The 24,423-nt window shown below is 40.9% G+C and overlaps 1 long non-coding RNA gene across 1 annotated transcript in view; it reads left to right on the top strand.

Annotated features, from left to right (window-relative positions):
* LOC129925233 (uncharacterized) overlaps positions 1–17,760 on the top strand; it is a 70,669-nt gene extending 52,909 nt beyond the window's left edge. The window contains exon 3 of the long non-coding RNA XR_008777042.1: positions 16,571–17,760. This is a non-coding gene — a long non-coding RNA (uncharacterized LOC129925233). The remainder of the gene's footprint in view (positions 1–16,570) is intronic.
* The last annotated feature ends 6,663 nt before the right edge of the window (positions 17,761–24,423 follow it).

Raw genomic sequence — 24,423 nt, forward strand, 5'->3', positions numbered from 1 at the left:
GCTTCATCGGCGGCGTTTTGGACCGAGTCCAATTGTTATAGAAGATCTGAACACTGACCTGCAACGTCACAATCTGTGGGGATATTGGACTGGTACAACGTGTTCACGAACAATTGGTCTAAACTGACCACAGGTTGTGAAGCTGCGGGTCAGTGTTGAGGCCAGTGGCGTCACTAGAGGGGGGTGCGACCGCACCGAGTGACACCCACCCAAATGACGCTACTGATTTCCCACTTCAATATTCTATATTAATAATAATTTAATGTATAGACAAACATAACGTAAGCTCTGTGATCAACTGAGAGACAAAACCATGAGCGGTAAAATGGCAAGCTAGTTTCAATACGATTTGAACGGTGGTAATGTTTTATTCGAGTGCAGCATTTCATATTAACACAATAGCCCAGTTGCGACCTGCATATTTTGTAACATCCAATGCAGACAAAGCCGTTGTCCGCAAAAGGGGGGGGGGGCAACGTAAGTTGTCTTTTCGTAATCTGCGCTAGTCTTCGGCTAGGGCCATTTAGTGAGTCTCAAATGTGTGCCCCGCGACCTTAGGGAGAGCTTTCAGCTTTCAGATGTCTCTTACCATCCTCTGTCAGCTGCTTCTAAGCCAGTGCGGGCAAAATGGCGCATGATTTTATCCTTTATGACGCTACACAGTGAATGAAATCTCTGTTTCCGTGTCCATCTTTAAGCTCGAAATTGGTAATCGTTCATCTCCCCTAAGTGTCCGACCCAGCGCAGCTGTCGAATGGTAAGTAGGACTTCTATATTGTTAACACCGGCCTCCAGCAGAACATGGTTTAATAGTGAGTTACTCTTGCCACCGTATAGGCTACCCAGTATGGAACATTGGCACCTTTGACGGAGACCAGGGCTCACGATGTTTATAATGAAAGTTATATTGATATCATGGGTTTTTTTTTTTTTTTTTTTGTTGCTGTTAGGGTCAGCGTACTGTAAATAAAAATATTGTGTTCAGATTGATTACAGACACAAGAGAAGTTGTTAGTTAGAGTGTGTGTGTGTGGAAGGGAAGAATGAATATGTGACGTTGTGTGTGTGTGTGTGAGTGTCTGACAAATGAAGAGAGAGGCAGAAGAGCGATGCAGACAGAGCCTCAGAGTGTAGAGCATGGGTGGTTGAGGAGAGGGGGGGGGGTACTGTGTACTAATTGGTAGTTCACCGGTGTGCCCGAAGGTAAGGCCGTATGACGTCACGCCATCTATTAATGTCACTGGAAAACGTGACATCAGGTTCAAGCTAGACTTCAAGTTCTATATTTAATTATTTCTTTTTTTTTCCTTTTTAAACATTTGCATTTGTTACGGACAACACATAGATTCATGATACATCCACATGAACTAGCTACCTATGCCGGACTGTTATAGTTGACACAGACACACATAGATTCATACAGCCACATGAACTAGCTACCTATGCCGGACTGTTATAGTTGACACAGACACACATAGATTCATACAGCCACATGAACTAGCTACCTATGCCGGACTGTTATAGTTTTTACAGACACACATAGATTCATACAGCCACATGAACTAGCCACCTATGCCGGACTGTTATAGTTGACACAGACACACATAGATTCATACAGCCACATGAACTAGCCACCTATGCCGGGACTGTTATAGTTGACACAGACACACATAGATTCATACAGCCACATGAACTAGCTACCTATGCCGGGACTGTTATAGTTGACACAGACACACATAGATTCATACAGCCACATGAACTAGCTACCTATGCTGGACTGTTATAGTTGACACAGACACACATAGATTCATGATACAGCCACATGAACTAGCTACCTATGCCGGACTGTTATAGTTGACACAGACACACATAGATTCATACAGCCACATGAACTAGCTACCTATGCCGGGACTGTTATAGTTGACACAGACACACATAGATTCATACAGCCACATGAACTAGCTACCTATGCCGGGACTGTTATAGTTGACACAGACACACATAGATTCATACAGCCACATGAACTAGCTACCTATGCTGGACTGTTATAGTTGACACAGACACACATAGATTCATGATACAGCCACATGAACTAGCTACCTATGCCGGACTGTTATAGTTGACACAGACACACATAGATTCATACAGCCACATGAACTAGCTACCTATGCCGGGACTGTTATAGTTGACACAGACACACATAGATTCATACAGCCACATGAACTAGCTACCTATGCCGGGACTGTTATAGTTGAGACAGACACACATAGATTCATACAGCCACATGAACTAGCTACCTATGCCGGACTGTTATAGTTGACACAGACACACATAGATTCATACAGCCACATGAACTAGCTACGTATGCCGGGACTGTTATAGTTGAGACAGACACACATAGATTCATACAGCCACATGAACTAGCTACGTATGCCGGGACTGTTATAGTTGAGACAGACACACATAGATTCATACAGCCACATGAACTAGCTACCTATGCCGGGACTGTTATAGTTGACACAGGCACACATAGATTCATACAGCCACATAAACTAGCTACCTATGCCGGGACTGTTATAGTTGACACAGACACACATAGATTCATGATACAGCCACATGAACTAGCTACCTATGCCGGGACTGTTATAGTTGACACAGACACACATAGATTCATGATACAGCCACATGAACTAGCTACCTATGCCGGGACTGTTATAGTTGACACAGACACACATAGATTCATGATACAGCCACATGAACTAGCTACCTATGCCGGGACTGTTATACTTGACACAGACACACATAGATTCATACAGCCACATGAACTAGCTACCTATGCCGGACTGTTATAGTTGACACAGACACACATAGATTCATACAGCCACATGAACTAGCTACCTATGCCGGGACTGTTATAGTTGAGACAGACACACATAGATTCATACAGCCACATGAACTAGCTACCTATGCTGGGACTGTTATAGTTGAGACAGACACACATAGATTCATACAGCCACATGAACTAGCTACCTATGCTGGGACTGTTATAGTTGAGACAGACACACATAGATTCATCATACAGCCACATGAACTAGCTACCTATGCCGGGACTGTTATAGTTGAGACAGACACACATAGATTCATACAGCCACATGAACTAGCTACCTATGCTGGGACTGTTATAGTTGAGACAGACACACATAGATTCATACAGCCACATGAACTAGCTACCTATGCTGGGACTGTTATAGTTGAGACAGACACACATAGATTCATACAGCCACATGAACTAGCTACCTATGCTGGACTGTTATAGTTGAGACAGACACACATAGATTCATACAGCCACATGAACTAGCTACCTATGCTGGGACTGTTATAGTTGAGACAGACACACATAGATTCATACAGCCACATGAACTAGCTACCTATGCTGGGACTGTTATAGTTGAGACAGACACACATAGATTCATATAGCCACATGAACTAGCTACCTATGCTGGGACTGTTATAGTTGACACAGACACACATAGATTCATACAGCCACATGAACTAGCTACCTATGCTGGGACTGTTATAGTTGACACAGACACACATAGATTCATACAGCCACATGAACTAGCTACCTATGCTGGGACTGTTATAGTTGAGACAGACACACATAGATTCATACAGCCACATGAACTAGCTACCTATGCTGGGACTGTTATAGTTGAGACAGACACACATAGATTCATCATACAGCCACATGAACTAGCTACCTATGCCGGGACTGTTATAGTTGAGACAGACACACATAGATTCATACAGCCACATGAACTAGCTACCTATGCTGGGACTGTTATAGTTGAGACAGACACACATAGATTCATACAGCCACATGAACTAGCTACCTATGCTGGGACTGTTATAGTTGAGACAGACACACATAGATTCATACAGCCACATGAACTAGCTACCTATGCTGGACTGTTATAGTTGAGACAGACACACATAGATTCATACAGCCACATGAACTAGCTACCTATGCTGGGACTGTTATAGTTGAGACAGACACACATAGATTCATACAGCCACATGAACTAGCTACCTATGCTGGGACTGTTATAGTTGAGACAGACACACATAGATTCATATAGCCACATGAACTAGCTACCTATGCTGGGACTGTTATAGTTGACACAGACACACATAGATTCATACAGCCACATGAACTAGCTACCTATGCTGGGACTGTTATAGTTGACACAGACACACATAGATTCATACAGCCACATGAACTAGCTACCTATGCTGGGACTGTTATAGTTGACACAGACACACATAGATTCATACAGTCACATGAACTAGCTACCTATGCCGGACTGTTATAGTTGACACAGACACACATAGATTCATACAGTCACATGAACTAGCTACCTATGGACTGTTATAGTTGACACAGACACACATAGATTCATGATACAGCCACATGAACTAGCTACCTATGCCGGACTGTTATAGTTGACACAGACACACATAGATTCATACAGTCACATGAACTAGCTACCTATGCCGGACTGTTATAGTTGACACAGACACACATAGATTCATGATACAGCCACATGAACTAGCTACCTTTGCCGGACTGTTATAGTTGACACAGACACACATAGATTCATACAGCCACATGAACTAGCTACAGATGGACTGTTATAGTTGAGACAGAGACACACATAGATTCATGATACAGCCACATGAACTAGCTACCTATGCCGGACTGTTATAGTTGACACAGACACACATAGATTCATACAGCCACATGAAATAGCTACCTATGGACTGTTATAGTTGAGACAGAGACACACATAGATTCATGATACAGCCACATGAACTAGCTACCTATGCCGGGACTGTTATAGTTGGCACAGACACACATAGATTCATACAGCCACATGAACTAGCTACCTATGGACTGTTATAGTTGAGACAGAGACACACATAGATTCATGATACAGCCACATGAACTAGCTATCTATGCCGGGACTGTTATAGTTGGCACAGACACACATAGATTCATACAGCCACATGAAATAGCTACCTATGGACTGTTATAGTTGACACAGACACACATAGATTCATACAGTTACAGTAAATAGCTACCTATGCTGGGACTATTATAGTTGACACAGACACACATAGATTCATCATACAGTCACATGAACTAGCTACCTATGCCGGGACTGTTATAGTTGAGACAGAGACACACATAGATTCATGATACAGCCACATGAACTAGCTACCTATGCCGAGACTGTTATAGTTGAGACAGAGACACACATAGATTCATGATACAGCCACATGAACTAGCTACCTATGCCGGTACTGTTATAGTTGAGACAGAGACACACATAGATTCATGATACAGCCACATGAACTAGCTACCTATGCCGGGACTGTTATAGTTGAGACAGAGACACACATAGATTCATGATACAGCCACATGAACTAGCTACCTATGCCGGGACTGTTATAATTGAGACACAGAGAAACATTGAGATACATTACAATATTTACATTATATAGCAAATTCTCTAACCACCTATGCTGAGGATAGAATTGGTTGGTGCAGATAAAGACTTATACGGAAATAAAGAAACATGTCGACTTAACATTTCCCATGTTTATGACTTTTACCCCCTCCCCCATTCCCCAAATATACATACATGGATGTTCGTTTACATAACTTTGTTGAATTCTTTATATTATTTCTTTCTATTATGGTCTTGTGCAGTTCTGACCTAGCCTACTAGCGCAATGTTCTGCTGTAACACTACTGAGAAACTAATTCCCTGTTTATGTTCCCTGTATATCTGGACAGGTGGCTAGTGTATCATCCCTTTCTAAAACACATAAATGCGCCGATTGTTGGGCTAGTGTGTGGAAACTGTGTGTGTTCAGATAAACACGGGCAAGGGCGTATGCCTAAGGGGGGGGGGGGGGGGGCTTCGAGGTGACAACCATTCTTCGTCTTTCAGCAGAGCAGCTAGAATGAAGGCGACAAGCGAGTTGGAAATGATGGCCGGAACTGTTTTAGTTTGTTAGACAAAACAAAGTGTTAGAATGCCCTGCGTTATTTTTGTTTGTTTTGTTTGCTTATTGCGTCTTCCATGCTGCTGTGGTGCTCACTGGGCATGCATGGGTGTGTGTGTGTGGGGGGGGTGAATATGTGCAAAGCTGTCCGTGCACCTCATCAAACTTAATTAAAATCTCTAAAAAAAAATGTTACTACTGCATCGGGATTCTAACTTGAATGTCTTCGGTAAGATGTATGTCACACTAAGACTCACATCCCATGAACCAAGACCACTAAGACTCACATCCCATGAACCAAGACCATTTCACTAAGATGTATGTCACACTAAGACTCACATCCCATGAACCAAGACCATTTCACTAAGATGTATGTCACACTAAGACTCACATCCCATGAACCAAGACCATTTCACTAAGATGTATGTCACACTAAGACTCACATCCCATGAACCAAGACCATTTCACTAAGATGTATGTCACACTAAGACTCACATCCCATGAACCAAGACCATTTCACTAAGATGTATGTCACTCTAAGACTCACATCCCATGAACCAAGACCATTTCACTAAGATGTATGTCACTCTAAGACTCACATCCCATGAACCAAGACCATTTCTCTAAGATGTATGTCACTCTAAGACTCACATCCCATGAACCAAGACCATTTCACTAATATGTATGTCACACTAAGACTCACATCCCATGAACCAAGACCATTTCACTAGGATGTATGTCACACTAAGACTCACATCCCATGAACCAAGACCATTTCACTAGGATGTATGTCACACTAAGACTCACATCCCATGAGCCAAGACCAATCGTTACGGAAGGCCTACGTATTGACCTGCTATTGGTTTAAATTGCCCACAGGTTGTGACGTCGCAGGTCAGTGTTGAGGCCTTGTATAACGATTGGTTCCCATTAACCTTTACTAATGCTGGGATTCTGACACTACTGGACATGATACTTGCAAACGAAACAGGAATGACTTCCTAGATGCTCTAGTGTCTGAACTTTCTTGCACGAGTGTCCGCATTGTCGCTCGAATCGCAAGGGAGCCATGAAACAGCAGAACTTCCTGTCAGGCAAGTTAGGGGAGGAGTGGACGTTTTCCTAGGAGGAGCGATGGCTGAGCGGTAAAGCGCTTGACTTCTGAACCGGAGGTCCCGGGTTCGAATACTGGTGAAGACTTGGATATTTTTAATTTCGGGATCTTTGGGCGCATTTGAGGCCACCCAGCCTTAATGGGTACCTGATATTAGTTGGGGAAAAGTAAAGGCGGTTGGTCATTTTTTTTTTTTTTTGCTGGCCACATGACACCCTGGTTAACCGTAGGCCACAGAAACAGATGACCTTTACATCATCTGCCCTATAGACGAAAAGTCTGAAAGGGGAACTTTACTTACTTTACTTAGACCTTGTCATACTGCCACTCGAAGTTCATGTCATTCATGTTAGCTCTGTCCATTGATCGAGGCGCCTCTCGTTAAATTAATTTCATTAATTTAAATCTCAGAAACGCTTCCAGTGTGTTGCCATCTTGGAGTGACGCCTCTGATATTATCGTGTTGTTGTCCTACTTTACAAAAAAAGAAAATTGTGTTTATGTTTCTGTCTTGGAAGTGTGAAAACAAAATGTCTGCTGGCAGATGTCATGATGTCACTCTAATCTAGGGACTGTTTGTGTAACAGTTTGTTCTTTAGTGTGAGCGCGCTCTTGCGCAGGTGTAGCGTGAGTCAATTGTTACCGTACCGTCTCGTGCTGTTTGAAACGTGGCTAAGAAAAGTAAAACAAGTTACTTCTAACGAGACGGCCAGGGGTTCAAAACCTGGCCTTTACACGTTGGAATGTTTTCATGTTTGATTCGATGTATGAATTGTAGCCTGGCTTTTTTTAAATTTTTTTTTTAATAGTACCGAGTTCGAGTCCCCCCCCCCCCCCCCCAGTGTAACACGAGAATAAAGATTTCGGCTGGGACGTAATTTAGAATGTATTCAATTTTATAGGAACTTACACCAGGGCCAGCCCTACAGATTGCGGGGCCCTATGCGAAACAGCTTGCGCGGGGCCTAGTCTGGTTAGGGAAAAGGATAATACGTGAAAATTATGTAAATTCTTTGCATGAGAATTTTGTCTTTTTTCAGGACATTTTTATGAGTTTTTTGAGGATATTTTAATAATTTCAGGAGATTTTCATGACTCTTTTCGTATACTTTACAATTCCAGGACATTTTCAGGAACTCCAGGCCACGGGAACCCTGTTATAAGTTAAAATGGTTTAATTTAATTATTTACAACTAGAATTAGCGCGGGGCCTATGAAAGTGCGGGGCCCGCTGCGGTCGCATAGGTTGCAGTGCCCTAAGACCGGCCCTGACTTACACAAAAACACAGAATGAAAATTTTAAAGCTTATTTCTATTTCATCATCTTCATCATCTATCCTCTGCGTTCCTTATGGAACATAGGGCCGTAAGTAAAAACACGTCACATTTAACACGGTCTCCTGCTAGTTTCTATTTACATTTGTTTAAAACAAAAAAATTCATCAAACTCTCTTATCAACATTGTCTTGTTGTTTACTGTGTCAATAGTAAGGCAGATATTCAATGGAATATTTATTATCTGTTGGTTGTTTACACTTGTTATTTATTGCCGTGTTCCCCCCCCCCCGCCCCCCGTCCCCATTCTATTCGTTTCCACCTTTTTTTTTTAACATGTCGAGATATTTATTTCATTTACAACACTGCAACAAAATTGGTTTGACATTTTAACTATTTTCTGACCACAAATAATCGTGTGCAGACAATGCGGGGCACATGTCTCCTGGCCACAACTTGGCAATGCTTCGTACCACATGTCACTCAACTTGGCAACCAATTAGCATTAAAAAAAAAATCTGCCCAATGACGTCATCAAGGTGTTAGGGAAAGAGGGGAAAAGAGAGAGAGAGAGAGAGGTCGATGAGGGAACAAGGGAGGGATGGGGGGGGGGGTTGCGTATCAAATTAATTAATTTGAGGGAAATTGCAAACATTTTTTTTGTTAGTTTAAATCTAGCTAAGAACAGAAGAGACAAAGATGAACACATTTGTCCTCGGGTTTTGTTTGTTTTCTTGTATCTTGATGTATTTTTATTCCACTAAACATATTTTTTAAAAGGAACTCTCACTTTTCCTGGTTTAAAATAAATTGGAACAGCTTGCTTAGTTAATGTGTTCCTATTGGGAATCAGGATCAGGTCGTTATGGACATTTTAACTCACAAGGTTGACTTGGTCGCATATGTCACTTCCAGGTTTGAAAAGCTGGAGACATTTATTTTCGAATTATTATTTTTTTATTTGAGTATAACGAATAACGCTTTGTCATATTTTGGTAATTAAATTAACCAAATAACATTATTTGGTAAGGGGGCGCGGTGGCTGAGTGGCTAAGCGCTTGACTTCCGTACCTGGGGGGCCTGGGTTCGTGTCTAGGTGATTTTAAATTTTTAGAGCGCCCCTGAATCCACCCAACTCTAATGGGTACCTAACTTGAGTTGGGGAAAGTAAAGGTGGTAGGTCGTTGTGCTGGCCACGTGACACCCTGCTCGTTAACCGTTGGCCAAAGAAACACTACCTTAATTGCAAGTCCTTTTTTTTTTTTTTTGCTGGCAAAGTTTAAAAAGCAGTGATCAATGAAATTCCGACGGATTGGTCTATGCAATTCTCAATATTAGGGGCACCAAAATGGTCCAATTAGAGAGTGTGTGTGTGTAAGTGTGTGTGTGTGTTTCTCGGAGGGATAATAAAAAAAATCAATAAAGGTTTTGTACTTTTTAAGGACACAACGTGAAATGTCATTGCTTCAGATTATCAAGGTGGTTCTGAAGACAAAAGAATGAAGAGAGCCCGAGGCGAGACCGTTCGTTATAAAAGGCCTGAACACTGACCTGCCACGTCACAAGCTGTGGGCTGTTCAGACCCATAGCTCATTGTCACGTCACAAGGTCTGTCGACGTGGCGACGAGCTATTAGTTTAAACTGCCCACAGGTTGGATATGACCGGGTAGGTAATTGCGACGACTAGGAGCTGAAAGTTCTACATGGATTCCCCCCCAGTGTGGAGATCCAGTGTGGAGATCCAGTGGGAAGATCCAGTGTGGAGCCCCAGTGTGGAGCCCATCACATCTTTGTGACGTATAGCTTGTAAACACTATTGGGTGTACACAACTCTATATCTGATATCTGATTGACTAGAAATTTAATATATACATCAATATTATAGCTCCAAACCATAAAATTTCAAATTATACAAAAAAAAAAAAAAAAAAAAGTTTTACATCAGTGGTTCTCAAACTAAAGCGGGGGCCAAATGTGTCATATGCGTGTGCTATGCGGCCCCTCGAAAACGTATAAAACATAGTGCACAATAAAACCAAACTAGGCCAACGTTTGATACACAAATAGGACACACTTTGATTGGGTAAGGAATGGTATGTGAATAACAGGCTGTAAGCGATGCTACTAAGGAGTCGCAACCTCAGCACAACGATTTAGGAATTTTACTATCCTAAAAATGTTGTTTTCTTTTCAAAGGACGTAACAGTGTTTAAAAAAAAAAGTAATACTTGAAAAAGCTTTCCGGAGATAAAGGCTGGGGAAAAAAAATGTTTTGCTGTGTCATGTCACGTGAACACACGATGTGGGTGTGTGTGGGTAGGGGTGTGGGGGGGGGGAGGTAATTAGGAGACTGAAGACACCATTTTGTACATTGATATAGATGTCATTATTTCGTTGACTCTCTAAATTGTAAGTTACAAATGTTCTTGTGTTTTCGAACGTCAGTTTGAATATACGACACACACAGACGCACAAGAGTATAAAACTAGCAAAGACATTCACAGACGCATAAAACTAGCAAAGACATTCACAGACGCATAAAACTAGCAAAGACATTCACAGACGCATAAAACTAGCAAAGACATTCACAGACGCATAAAACTAGCAAAGACATTCACAGACGCATAAAACTAGCAAAGACATTCACAGACGCATAAAACTAGCAAAGACATTCACAGACGCATACAACTAGCAAAGACATTCACAGACGCATACAACTAGCAAAGACATTCACAGACGCATAAAACTAGCAAAGACATTCACAGACGCATAAAACTAGCAAAGACATTCACAGACGCATAAAACTAGCAAAGACATTCACAGACGCATAAAACTAGCAAAGACATTCACAGACGCATACAACTAGCAAAGACATTCACAGACGCATACAACTAGCAAAGACATTCACAGACGCATACAACTAGCAAAGACATTCACAGACGCATACAACTAGCAAAGACATTCACAGACGCATACAACTAGCAAAGACATTCACAGACGCATACAACTAGCAAAGACATTCACAGACGCATACAACTAGCAAAGACATTCACAGACGCATACAACTAGCAAAGACATTCACAGACGCATACAACTAGCAAAGACATTCACAGACGCATAAAACTAGCAAAGACATTCACAGACGCATACAACTAGCAAAGACATTCACAGACGCATACAACTAGCAAAGACATTCACAGACGCATAAAACTAGCAAAGACATTCACAGACGCATACAACTAGCAAAGACATTCACAGACGCATAAAACTAGCAAAGACATTCACAGACGCATAAAACTAGCAAAGACATTCACAGACGCATAAAACTAGCAAAGACATTCACAGACGCATAAAACTAGCAAAGACATTCACAGACGCATAAAACTAGCAAAGACATTCACAGACGCATAAAACTAGCAAAGACATTCACAGACGCATAAAACTAGCAAAGACATTCACAGACGAATATAACTAGCAAAGACATTCACAGACGCATAAAACTAGCAAAGACATTCACAGACGCATAAAACTAGCAAAGACATTCACAGACGCATAAAACTAGCACAGACACACCTACAAAGACAGATCTGACTGCTGGAATTCTTTAAGAAAATGGACAAGACTCTATAGGCACAGGCTGTCTCAGTGATCTGTCTATATAGACTGTCTCAATAGGCTGACTCAATATGCTATCTCAACATGCTGTCTCAATATGCTATCTCAATAGGTTGTCTCAACATTCTGTCTCAATAGGTTGTCTCAATATGCTGCCTCAATAGGTTGTATCAACATTCTGTCTCAATAGGTTGTCTCAATATGCTGTCTCAATAGGTTGTCTCAACATTCTGTCTCAATAGGTTGTCTCAATTGCTGTCTCAATATGATTTTTCAACATGCTGTCTCAATAGGTTGTCTCAACAGGATGTCTCAATAGGCTGTCTCACTGTGAAATATTTCCCCACCAAATGATCCTTCAGGTTACCCAAGAGTCATTGCGTCACGTACACATACACATACACAATAATGAGTTTAACAAAAAAAGGAAGGGGGAAACGACCTTCTCCTGAACAAGTAGGTCAAATGATTTAATTACATTTAATTAGTTGGAAACGCTTTGAGACATTTAAGACATCATTTTGACAGCTTATCTTTCTACTTGATGAGGTGGCGTAGCTGGCCGGGGATCCAAGAGAAACCACCTGCCCCCCTTCTCGCTCCCTTTCTCCCTAGTATCGACCTTAGGAAAACAAATATTGTGGAGGCATCAAGTTATCACATATCTATTGGAATGGTTTGTGTGCTGGTGTGTTTAGGCTTTCTTGTGAGACATGATCTTGGTGCTGTACGCGTCAAGGTCTCAAGAGAAGTGTAAACAGGAAGCTTTTTTTTTTAACACATTGGCTTTCAAGTAGCTTCGAGTTTCTACCTTGAAGATTATCAAAATAATTGATTTAGCAATGAAAACTTGTGTTTAGTAATTAGAAGCGAAAAGCTTTTTTAGTTAAGTTTTCGCTAATAGAACTTTCGTGTATGAAAAAATAAATAATTGTGTAAAGATTCAATTTGATCGGAGAATGGGTGTGGGAGAAATAACGTGTACAAACATTGTACCAGACAAATAATAATAATAATAAGCGTTGTATTAATCTTGAATGATAAGAACACGTTACAAGGAACATGTCAGCAAGCAATCTTACAGAGCACAACACCAGGTGAAAGAAAAAAAAAAAAAGAAAAGAAAAAAAGATGTTTGGGGGACATTAAGATTGGAGCTGCCTTAACATACTCGTTGGGGGCAGCAAAGTGGATGAGTGTCGTCTTGTGGTATGTGCTTCGGACTGTCGTTATGGTAGTTCCGAGTTCCAACCCTGTCCGCTGCCATTCCCATGCTGCCTTGCAGGAGGTTTTGGTGGGCAAGGGCTAAAAAAAAATATATTTATTTCTGAAGGAACTTCGAAACTTATAAACCGAACGTACACCGCGGGGGACCAAGTCAGATGGCGTGAAGTTGTAAAAGAGTCAACAGTTGTGCATTGACAAAGTTACGGTATAGAAGTAACAGATGAAATGTTACTTACAATGAAAGCAAACTTTGACTTACGTAACTTTTTTTTTTTTTGGTCTGCACCAGATTACTCTTTGAGAAATGTCCTATATATCTTGAAATAGTGTCCGGAAATCGGTTCGTAGAGTCCAAAGATATATAGATGATCATTCTCACTGGTCAGTTTTGGTGTCAGAAACAAATTCAAAATAGCATGTTTATATAAACAAGAACCAGGTGGTCTACTCATAAAGAAAACAAAAAACTCACACTGGGATGAACTGATTTTTTGGAAGAACCAGAAAACAAAAAAATCTGGATTTGTAAGGTAGGGCAGGTCACAGTGACTACGCCCTTGATACTTTGGTCACGAAGACATTGTCACGTTGAATAAAGAAAAAATAAATAAATGTGCAGTTCTGCAGTAATTGTGTATGCCAGGGGGGGAAAAAAGTTGATCTGAATGACTTAATATAATGTTTTGTTTTTATTACATGGCTTTGTATGTATGTGTGGGGGCGGGTTAATGCGACATGTAGAGACACCAAACAAAACAAACTGACATATTTGTCTTCGAGGGTTCTTAATTAATGGGAACTGTGTCAAACTGACTTTGGATGACACACACACACACACAAATCAATCAAAGAAATTAAAGTTCAGAAAGAAAAAAAAAAGAAGGGGGAGGGGAGTGAAAGAAATATAACTCAAAGGTAATGGAAGCTGTGAGGAAATGAATGTGAACAGAATAATTGTGTGCTAGATAGAATTCATTTTGAGAACCCCCTTTGATGTACCAGAGCAGACGGGGCTACTGACTGCACTGGTTGTCGTCCTGTGGTACATCGTGTAGTGGGTAGTCACTGGTCAACTTGCCCCTGTACCACCGCAGTCTGACCGGTCAGCAAGATCCATGATACATTTTTACTATTTATGTTACCCCCCCCCTTGTCTCTCTCTCTCTCTCTCTCTCTCTCTCTTTATCACTCTTAATTGTCTATCTTGCTATCACTCTCTTTTTCTCACTCTTCCTCTATTTTCTCTTTCTCTTTCACTCTTCAATGTCCCTATTCTATTTCCCTCCTCATTACAAGGCTTGTATCAACTTAATCTGTCTGGTACAACTGCTGTACACGCTATTTCTCCCACTTCCCAATTCTCGGATCAAGTCGAAGCTTAAAACAATTATAAGTCGTCCCTAACAAAACACGAATCAATCAAATAAAAAAAAAGTAACCAACTACTTAATCCATTTGTGGTAATTAATTCATTTTGTTTCATATAGAAAAGTGGAAATAAATCTTACTGTCACGGATGAATGCGTGTATGTATGTATAATCTATATTTACATTCGGCGCGAATGACCGGAAGTGTGTTGGTTGTTAGAGAGAGACCAGCGCGTGTGATATGCAATAAAGATGATTAAAGTTTATGTGTTTGATCTAGTGGTTTCATTGTTTTATTTCGTTAACTAGAACTGAACCAGGGACACCTAGACGTATCGAGACCTAAGGTAGATTATATCGAGTTATTATAAATATAATAAGGAATCTGTGACACTTACATTATCGAGATATATGGCTGTTAATGTGCAGTTTTTCCCCTTGTATAACCTTTGTTCAAAACGTATTATTCATATTTTTTTCTCTCTACTCTCTTTTTCATCCTCTTTCATTCTCTTTTCACTCATCCTCTCCCGTACTTTTTTTTTCCTTCCTCACACACCTGCGCTTATGTAAACACACAGCCAGATGTAAATTAGTCTCAGCTATTTTATTAAGTGCTTTGAGAAACATTAAAACAAAGAACTCTAGAGTTCTAAAATGGGACATTCGCAATTAATACATTCCAATATGAGTGTTTGCTAAGTGATGAATTCAGAGGTTTGTATTTCGTAACTTGACATGCAGCAAAAAATGTGCCAACCAGCTACAAAAGATAGTCAACAAAAGTATTATTAAAAGATATTTTTAAAAAAAAGCCGAACTCCAGTTGAGGTGACATGCGGGTTACTACTACTAGACGGGTAATGACGTGACCTCCTTAAGCTACGGTACTGACTGTGTCTTTATCCGGGCACAAATAGTTGCTCTCTCGGACCACATTGGTTCCTCCCTGCCAAACTATCAATATTCTGCCATGAAATTTCCCAGTGCAGCTCTGGAAACGTTAGCCTCTATGTGTCCGCCAAAGAAAACTCTTTTCCAGGAAGGATCTCCTTCTTTCTTTCCTCTTGTCTTTTCCCCTGTCTTTTCTTCTGTCTATTCCCCTGTCTTTTCTCTTGTCTTTTTCTCCTTTCTTTTCTCCCGTCTTTACTTAATCGTAACAGTGAAACTGAACATAAAACTTAGTGCTGACAAAACTTAGTGCTGACAAAACTTGGACAGTAAACAAACAGACGAATTCAAACAAAACACAAAATCTTATCAGGCGATAAAAAAAAAAAAAAAAAAGTGGTGCAACTAAAGAAACAAACACGCAACTTTAAAAAAAAAACAACAACGCAGAAATACATAAGTTGTTGACTTGCCCAGATAAACACGGCATGTCACAGAATAATGACAGTCATATTGATAAGGGCTTCTTGTTCTCTTTGCGTTCAAATAGGAAAGTAATTTCAGTCTTGGGCGGGTTTGAGGTGGAAAGAGGTTGGAACAAAAAAAAAAAGGGGTTGGGGGGGGGGGGGGAGGGCGGCAATGATATTTATCGGGACTTAAGAATTGCTACGGCAGCTTTTATAGCTGTTCTCTTTGAACAGGCCCTCCTCCCCTTCCGCTCCCCCCCACCTCTTCACGTGACTTTTCATTGCCCTCTTGTACTATCGGATCCCACGTGTTGCTAGTGTTCTAGAATCAAGTAGTCTCTAAACACATGGCTAACATGAGACTAAATAACACTGAATCTCTTAAAGAGAGAGAGAGAGAGAAAGATAAAGAGAGAGAGAAAGAGAAAGAGATCGTTAGAAAATAAAGAAAGCTCATCTAGTTCTATGAGCAGCTTTTAACGAGGGTGTCATGTGGCCAGAACAACGACTAACCGAACCTACTTTTATTTTCTTTTTCAGGTCCGGTTCAGAACAACAACAAGAAAACTTCCAAACCCCAGTCTGAACTTCGAACTCAAGACCTTGACCTTGAGACCTTAACCTCGAGACAGTTCCGATACGACTTCAGGAAAGTTACAATTGTCGCTTTGTTAGTCAGTCAGTACACGATGCTGTAAGATGAAATCAATCAAATGTATAATGTAACCATTTTTGGAGGTTTGTAATTATGCAATGCTAGGACATTGTGCGCATCAGTCGAATTTTGGTGCCGAGGGCTAAGCCCTTATCTTTCCATATTATTTTAAGTTTTGAAAGGGCTGCTGTGGACTGTGCTATTCGGGCCAAGAGTTCGGGTTTTGTTCCCTCATCTACGGGGCTCGCAAAGACCTTCCTTCAGGGAACAGTGCCAGGAAAAGAAGAGGCAGACAGAAAAAGCGATGGGAGGACAACATTAAAGAATGGACGGGCCTGCCATTGAGAGAGGTTCTAAACAAGGCAAAAAAAAAAAAAAAAGGGAGGAATGGAGAAAGACGGTCGACAAGTCTTGCCTGGTGCCCCAACGGTCCAACAGACTAAGGGATAGGTAAAGGTAAAGGACATTGTGATAAGTGGTAGAGCGCTCAGCTTCCAAATAGATGGTCTCGAGTTTAAATCTCATTGAAGGCTGGGATTTTGAATTTCATGATTTTTTAGAACGCCCGGTCCCTAAATCCACCTAACTCGAGGATACCTGACACTTGATGAGGAAAGTAAACGCGGTAAATCGTTGTGCTGGCCACACGACACACTGCTCGTTAACCGTTGACCAAAGAAACAAATGACCTTTACATCACCTTCCCCATAGACCATAGAACGCAAGGTCTGAAAAGTTCACTTTACTTTTTTATTACTTCATAATTTGTATCAGTTGATATTTTGAAGTGTGTGTTCAAATTTTTCAACGTAACCTACGAGTAATACTATGGCGGATAATTGGTTTGTATTGGTGGAAGAGATTCTGATGTAACCCACGAGCAAGGTTACATATTAAGGGATTGAACGTGGACGCCAGGGGGAGACAGTGACAGAAAGACGAGTAGTTTAAAGTCTTACGTTTTAAATTGTTCAGGAGAATATTTCACTAGTGTCTCCACATAAATCTACATTGAACTTATCAGCTGAAAAGATGGTCAATAAACGTTGTGTTCATGTTTTCGCTAGAAAAAGAAGTTTGTTCAAGTTTTTAGTCAAGTTTTGCATTAACAATACATTACACCTACAATGGTTTAAACTTTTGGTGGACTACCTGTATGGAGCTGCAACCCAACGGCCGTGTCATAACTATGGCATACGATGGGATATCTCAATTACTGCTGCCGAGGAAAAACGCAGACGACGAAAAGAAAATCTAAATCGACCACCTGCGGACAATGGCTATGCTTGCCATGGACGTGGCAGAATATGTAGGTCACAGCTGGGGCTGCGCAGCCACGGGAAATACTGCATTTCTCACTAATCCTCGGACTCGAAGACAATCTTATTATTACGATGGGATATGGGATATTTTCACAAATCTTTCGCGTCCCAAGCTTTAAAGATTTTTTTTTTAAATTCTATCTCTCGTTCTATTCGTCTGTCAAGTTTTACCCCCACATTTGTTGTTTTTTTTTATTGCGATGCACCTCCGGGCAATGCACTCTACAGACAAACGAAACTTAGATACCTTTGCAGTGTGGTGAATGATATAAAGTGAAACAATCGCATAATAGTAAGGGGAGCGAACTGATCTATATCCGTCTGCTAAGTTGAAAACCAAGCGAAATCATCCACAGGTGCACCATAACAAGTCCCTGAAAGAGGAGGTCAAAGGTCAAAGACAGAAAGACAAACAAAATTGGTCACGCTGTGGCGACGGAAACAGATCCTATCTTGTAAAGCACGGCGTTGTGCCTCGTTTTGGGTGATGTCATTGAATTGGAACAGTTGAAAACAGATATACGAGTAGTCAAATACAAAAGCAACCAAGCAAAACAAACAAATCAACATGACAGACAAACTAGCACGCAGGTCTTTTAAGATGCTCGAAATATATACATAATACAATATATACACACACAAAAAAAACAACAGCAAAGGTGTGAGATTTTTTTTAACACAGAAAGAACTAAAAAAAAAAACAACTTTTGAAACAAGGCGAACAAAGCGAGTGACCTTTACAAAAAAAAAAACAACAACAACGAATTGGACCACACAAATCAATGAAACAAATCTAGATATCAAAGATAAAAAAGAATTCGTTAATTTGATCCTTTTTTTTTTCCCTTGTACTAACTTTCATCTTTCCCTTTTGTGATCTAACAGCACAATGTGGTGTGTCTATGTTGTGGTCTAACAGTACAATGTGGTGTGTCTATGTTGTGGTCTAACAGTACAATGTGGTGTGTCTATGTTGTGGTCTAACAGTACAATGTGGTGTATCTATGTTGTGGTCTAACAGCACAATGTGGTGTGTCTATGTTGTGGTCTAACAGTACAATGTGGTGTGTCAATGTTGTGGTCTAACAGTACAATGTGGTGTGTCTATGTTGTGGTCTAACAGTACAATGTGGTGTATCTATGTTGTGGTCTAACAGTACAATGAGGTGTGTCTATGTTGTGATCTAACAGTACAATGTGGTGTGTCTATGTTGTGGTCTAACAGTACAATGTGGTGTGTCTATGTTGTGGTCTAACAGTACAATGTGGTGTGTCTATGTTGTGGTCTAACAGTACAATGTGGTGTATCTATGTTGTGGTCTAACAGTACAATGAGGTGTGTCTATGTTATGGTCTAACAGTACAATGAGGTGTGTCTATGTTGTGTTCTAATAGTACAATGTGGTGTGTCTCTGTTGTGGTCCAACAGTATAATGTGGTGTGTTTATGTTGTGGTCTAACAGCACAGTGTGGTGTGTCTATGGTGTGGTCTAACAGTACAATGTGGTGTGTCTATGCTGTGGTCTAACAGTACAATGTGGTGTGTCTATGCTGTGGTCTAACAGTACAATGAGGTGTGTCTATGCTGTGGTCTAACAGTACAATGTGGTGTGTCTATGCTGTGGTCCAACAGTACAATGTGGTGTATTTATGTTGTGGTCTAACAGCACAGTGTGGTGTGTCTATGGTGTGGTCTAACAGTACAATGTGGTGTGTCTATGCTGTGGTCTAACAGTACAATGTGGTGTGTCTGTAATGGTAACGAGATGGAAGGATGTTTACATATTACCACCTTGGCATTTTTACAAAGCAACAGCCCCCCACACACACACACATCACCAGCAGCAGCAGAAGGAGCACTACCCGCACCACTGATCTCATAGACGCCCTTAACATCCCTAAGAAGATTCTCGTTGCTTGTCAGAGGACAGTACTGCTGCAGACCTGCCACATCACCAGAAAATTTCTCAGTGGACACTGTTAAAGGGAGACTACAATGAATTTTGTTTTTCTCTCACTAAGTTCGACTCTGGCAGTGCCCGAGACTGAATATTAGTTCTTTCATAACCTAATAATATTAGTTCTTTTCTAACCCAATAATATTAGTTCTTTTCTAACCTAATAATATTAGTTCTTTTCTAACCTAATAATATTAGTTCTTATCTTACCTAGTAAATTTTCCAACCTAATAATATTACTTCTTTTCTAACCTAATAATATTAGTTCTTTTATAACCTAATAAATTCCTGAAACAAATAATATTAGTTATCTGCAGACGCGATAAATATTCCAAATAGCACAGGGTAATAATACTATTCTAATCGTATTATAACAGCTCCTACCGGAAACATTTGTTGATGAGGGGGCGGGAAATAGATGATTTGACGAGGGTATGACGCTATTGGATAAAAGCCTCAACCGAGGCTAATCGTCATAGAACGGCTGAACACTGACCTGCAACGTCACAACCTCTGGGCAGTGGAGACCAATATCTAGCTGCCACATCACAAGTCTGTACGACATGGCAACGAACTATTAGTCTGGACTGCCCACAGGTTGCTACGTCGCAGGTCAGTGTTTAGGCCTGCTATAACAATTGGTCTCGCACCAACCCTAGCGATGCCTCTGTTTGACGATAATCTCTATGCAGTCGTAGTGAAATGATTTGATCAGTTCTAGTAACGAGCTGCTGATATTAAAACCTGAGGTCCCCTCAGATCAAAGCTAGTGACATCGCTTGCTACAAGAACCAGTCAAACTGAATTGCATCATCTGTTGATCCGACCATAAGTTTCGCTTATACCGCTGACGTAAGCGCCGCATACAGTTGCATTGACACTGCGACGTAGAGCGGATGTGACCTGACTGTTGACGAAATATGGTTGCCATGTGTGTGTGTGTATGTGTGTATGCCTAGATAAAGTTGTTTATATATAGCGACATGACATCTTGGCTGAGGATCAGACTTGTCAATGACAGGCACCGTGATAGCCTGCATATCATGTTTTATCAATACGGTTAACAATTGTTGACATTTCTAGAACTATCCATGTTGTCTTGACTTGTTATTCGTTTTCAAGCTTACAGTAAGTGTATACATGTGACCTTGGCCTTGACGGTGTGTAGAACGTCAGATTTTGATATGTCAAGATCCCCTTCCCCCCCCCTCCTTGTTAATTTTCTCCTTTTCTCCGTACCCGCACCCTGATCATCCGCAATACATCTCTCAGTGTGACTTTGAATCAATAGATCGATCTAAATCTATCGATATCGAGCTTTGTTGACTAGTCACTTATTAGTTCTCGTCCCAAATTAACGCTTGCACCGTGTTTTAATCTCTCTCTGTCTCTGCCTCCCTCTCGCTCTTCCCCTCTCCCTCTGTCTCTCTCCCTCCCTCTCTGTCTCCCTCCTTCTCTCTCTCTGTCTCTCTCTATATCTCTCCCTCCCTCCCTCTATCTCTCTCCCTCTCTGTCTCTCTCTCCCTCTCTGTCTATCTTTCCCTCTCCCTCCCTCTCCATATTATAATATTCACGAAACTAATGCCCAGATACGTCAAATAATATGTCAACTCCAGGACGTAGACCTGACATTGCGACAAGATGTCTACTTGCATACGGCCCTCTCAACACACGTTGAGGACTGACCAAGAAAACAATAGTGTGCAAATTACGGAAAGTTTGTAAAAGTTGAAGAAGAGAGCAATATATAAAATATAGAAAGGAAAATTTTTCTTTGACTACAGGACAGCTCTTCTCATTCTAATATTTTTGAATCAAAGTTCCTAGTATTGTTAGCCCATTATCCCCACTAGTCAATCGAACTTAAGTGGAAAAAAAATTTGTTTGTATCAAAATAAGACATACTATACATATGCTAATAGAATACGAGTCTATAAGTCATGATAGAACTTATTATTTGCTTTTTTTTTTTTTTTTTTAAATCAACTCTGTCTGGTAGAAAGTTTGTACATGTTATTATCTCCCACACTAAATCTTAGATCAAGTTGAAATTTTGCGCAATTATTTCTTTTTTTTTTTTAAATCAATTTTAAAAAACAAGGGAAAGAAAATGTACTTGACAGATGTGGTGGTATAAATAGAATTAGTCCCCTTTACACTTTGTGTAGCGTAAAAGTTTCAAACTAACAATAATAATAATAAAAAGGTTTGATTAATGAGGAATGCATTACCCCAAGTTACTAATTAGCACATCTTATAGTCAGTGGCGTAGAAACCCTGGCGCGTGAGTAGATTGCTTCCAAGCCTATGATCAATAGGAACTCAAGGGGTCATTTGAAATATATATATTTAAAAAAATACGGTATGATTCCATTTTTGGGGTCACATCCTGCCTTGAGTTTCTAATGGGGCGCACCATCTTTACGCCAGGGCCACGGGTACATTGCTACGCCACTGCTCATTGTAAATTCAGTGACATTTTATGTTTTCTTAAGTGATGTGTACCCTTTGAAAACATTCATGTGATTAAAGAGGCCAATCGGTGCACATCCAAGGTTACAGGTTAAGGCATCTGTAATCAACTGATGTTGCAACATTTTCAGGATATTTCCTTCTTCTTGTGTGTCCTTCTTCTTGTGTGTCCTTCTTCTTGTGTGTCCTTCTTCTTGTGTGTCCTTCTTCTTGTGTGTCTTTCTTCTTGTGTGTCTTTCTTCTTGTGTGTCTTTCTTCTTGTGTGTCTTTCTTCTTGTGTGTCCTTCTTCCTGTGTGTCCATCTTTCTGTGTGTTCATCTTTCTGTGTGTCCATCTTCCTGTGTGTCCATCTTCCTGTGTGTTCATCTTCTTGTGTGTCCATCTTTCTGTGTGTCCATCTTCCTGTGTGTCCTTCTTGTGTGACATCTTCCTGTGTGTCCATCTTCATGTGTATCCATCTTAATGTGAGTCAATCTTCCTGAGTGTCCATCTTTCTGTGTGTCTATCTTCATGAGTGTCCATCTTCCTGTGTGTCCATCTTCCTGTGAGTCCTTCTTCCTAAGTGTCTATCTTCCTGTGTGTCCATCTTCCTGTGTGTCCATCTTCCTGTGAGTCCATCTTCCTGAGTGTCCATCTTCTTGTGTGTCCATCTTCCTGTGTGTCCATCTTCCTGTGTGTCCATCTTCCTGTGAGTCCATCTTCCTGTGTGTCCATCTTCCTGTGTGTCCATCTTCCTATGTGTCCATCTTCCTGTGTGACATCTTTCTGTGTGTCCATCTTCTTGTGTGTCCTTCTTCTTGTGTGTCCTTCTTCTTGTGTGTCTTTCTTCTTGTGTGTCTTTCTTCTTGTGTGTCTTTCTTCTTGTGTGTCTTTCTTCTTGTGTGTCTTTCTTCTTGTGTGTCTTTCTTCTTGTGTGTCTTTCTTCTTGTGTGGCCTTCTTTCTGTGTGTCCATCTTTCTGTGTGTCCATCTTTCTGTGTGTCCATCTTCCTGTGTGTCCATCTTCCTGTGTGTCCTTCTTCTTGTGTGTCCATCTTCTTGTGTGTCCATCTTTCTGTGTGTCCATCTTCCTGTGTGTTCTTCTTGTGTGACATCTTCTTGTGTGTCCATCTTCATGTGTATCCATCTTAATGTGAGTCAATCTTCCTGAGTGTCCATCTTTCTGTGTGTCTATCTTCATGAGTGTCCATCTTCCTGTGTGTCCATCTTCCTGTGAGTCCATCTTCCTAAGTGTCTATCTTCCTGTGTGTCCATCTTCCTGTGAGTCCATCTTCCTGAGTGTCCATCTTCTTGTGTGTCCATCTTCCTGTGTGTCCATCTTCCTGTGAGTCCATCTTCCTGTGTGTCCATTTTCTTGTGTGTCCATCTTCCTATGTGTCCATCTTCCTGTGAGTCCATCTTCCTGTGTGTCCATCTTCATGTGAGTCCATCTTCCTGAGTGTCCATCTTTCTGTGTGTCCATCTTCATGAGTGTCCATCTTCCTGTGTGTCCATCTTCTTGTGTGTCCATTTTCCGGTGTGTCCATTTTCTTGTGTGTCCATCTTCCTGTGTGTCCATCTTCTTGTGTGTCCTTCTTCCTGTGTGTCATTCTTCCTGTGTGTCCATCTTCCTGTGTGTCCATCTTCCTGTGTGTCCATCTTCCTGTATGTCCTTCTTCTTGTGTGACATCTTCCTGTGTGTCCATCTTCATGTGTATCCATCTTCCTGTGTGACATCTTCCTGTGTGTCCATCTTCCTGTGTGTCCATCTTCTTGTGTGTCCTTCTTCTTGTGTGTCCACCTTCCGTGGTCCAGGATCTCTCCTTTATTTATACTTCCTTACAAAGTGTTCATAAAAACTGTACAGACCATGGTTGGGTGAAAGTAAAAGTTAAATATGTACCTGAAAAGTAAAAAAAAAGTAACGTTTCCCCTTCAGACCTTGCAGATGATGTAAAGGTCATCTGTTTCTGTGGCCCACGGTTAACGAGGGTGTCACGTGGCCAGC

This window comes from Biomphalaria glabrata, chromosome 3 (assembly GCF_947242115.1).
Source record: "Biomphalaria glabrata chromosome 3, xgBioGlab47.1, whole genome shotgun sequence".
Taxonomy (NCBI): domain Eukaryota; kingdom Metazoa; phylum Mollusca; class Gastropoda; family Planorbidae; genus Biomphalaria; species Biomphalaria glabrata.